The 2024-nt window shown below is 38.3% G+C and overlaps 1 long non-coding RNA gene across 1 annotated transcript in view; it reads left to right on the forward strand.

Annotated features, from left to right (window-relative positions):
• Positions 1-325: 325 nt before the first annotated feature.
• LOC105001470 overlaps positions 326-2024 on the forward strand; it is an 11138-nt gene continuing 9439 nt past the window's right edge. The window contains exons 1-2 of the long non-coding RNA XR_826870.1: positions 326-502; positions 1664-1717. This is a non-coding gene — a long non-coding RNA (uncharacterized LOC105001470). The remainder of the gene's footprint in view (positions 503-1663; positions 1718-2024) is intronic.

Raw genomic sequence — 2024 nt, forward strand, 5'->3', positions numbered from 1 at the left:
GGGGGATATAGGAGCTAAGCTTTCTATATCCTGCTTCCCAGCAGCTATATTTATGCTTAAATAGTTGTTAATGGAGCAACAGGATTATGGATGGAAAAATGATGCTTAGAGTATTCTTTATCCATTGGCAGCTGCTTAAAAATCAGGATTAGGAAACACTGAGAGAACGATTAAGACAAGGAAGGATTTATAGAAGTAGCTAGTCTTCTAAGCTCTCACTATTGAATCATTTTTAGATTTTCATTTAAATTATTTTCTTCAACATAAATCTTTTGAAATTAAAGCTATTAATTTTATAATCCCAGGCCACTTACTAATGTGCTACATTTGACTTCCTTTCTTTCCTTTCTTTCAGTCTATCCTTAATTCAATACTCCCCCGGGCTTCAACATCTAAAGAAGTTGATGCTAGTTTACTTTCAGTTATTTCCTTCCCAGCCTTTGCAGTAGAGGATAACCAGTTGGTGGAGCTCACAAAACAGGAAATCATCACCAAGCTTCAAGTATGTCCATATGTGCCTTTCTTTCTTTAGGGCTCTAATTTTAAGGCAAAATTAATATCTTTGTGGGCCTTGAATGTGACCTGTGTCAGTGATTTAACCAAGCAATCAGAGTTAACATCACCAGTAATAAGTAATAGTAATATCATGTATATGCCCTGATACAGTGCACTGAGAAGTGCCTAGCACGTCTGTGATGTCCTTCCTAAGAACGCAGTACCTCAAACCAAATTCAGGGACATTCTACAAAATAACTGGCAGATGCTCTTCAAAAACGCTGAGATGATGAAAAACAAGGAAAGACTGAAGAATGGTCACAGATTAGACTAAGGAAACATGACAGCTAAATGCAGTGGGACCGTAAACTGGATACTGGAATAGAAAAAAAGCGTTAGTAAAAAGTCTGGTGAAATGCAAATAAGTTATGTACTTTGGTTAGTAGTGTTGTACCAAGGTTAGTTTTTTAGTTTTGGTGAATGTCCTATGGGCTTCCCAGATGACTCAGTGGGAAAGAATATGCCTGCCAATGCAGGAGATGCAGGTTTAATTCCTGGGTCAGGAAGATCCCCTGGAGAAGCAAATGGCAACCCACTCCAGTATTCTTGCCTGGGAAATCCCATGTACAGAGGAGCCTGGTGGGCCACAAAAGAGTGGGACATGACTTGGCAACTAAACAGAAACAACAAAATGTTCTATGGTTATATAAGATGTTAACATTAGGGAACAGTGGTTGAAGGAAATATGGGGACTCTGACTGTTTTGGGAACTCTTCTGTAAGTCTCAAATGATCTCAAAATTTTTAAAATGTGTTTACCTTTAAAAAAAAAAAAACCTGCAGTCTTGTAAGAATTGTGTGAGCAGAACCACATAGGTTCGTAATTGGGCTGTCATAGACTTATCCGATGGTAGAAAGCCATGGAGAAGATAAAATAAGAACTTTGCTTTAGGGAAGAGCCTATAACTTAGCCCTCACTTGAAATCACATTGCTAAAATTGACTTCTGTTGCTGGACTGATAGCAGAGTTTTTTAAAATTATTTTTTAGGTATAATTTCTATGTTGTTGATAGGTTGGCACATGTAGCTGTTGGAGAGGATGCATTTCTGATTAATTATATTGCTGTACCAATGTACGTGCTTCTTACTTGTTTCCTCTGCATTTCCAGGGTCGTTATGGTTGTTGTCGCTTTCTACGAGATGGATATAAAACTCCTAAAGAGGTAGGTTTGTTTTCCCAAAAATGAGTCCAAGATAGAATGGTCACTACTAACTGCAGCTTCATTCAGATAAAATATGTATCTCATCAATATTACTTCAAATAATTACTAAATAGGGTAACAATGACTGATGCTTGCTTCCTGTTTGGGGATTAGTTGTGAGGTTTTCTCTGTGAGCTGTTCCATATTAAATAAAATAGAGGAAACTGTTTGCCTGGAAAATCCCATGAACGGAGGAGCCTGGAAGGCTGCAGTCCATGGGGTCGCTGAGGGTCGGATGCGACTGAGCGACTTCACTTTCACTTTTCAC

Source organism: Bison bison, unplaced genomic scaffold (assembly GCF_000754665.1).
Source record: "Bison bison bison isolate TAMUID 2011002044 unplaced genomic scaffold, Bison_UMD1.0 scf7180017854954, whole genome shotgun sequence".
Lineage (NCBI taxonomy): Eukaryota > Metazoa > Chordata > Mammalia > Artiodactyla > Bovidae > Bison > Bison bison.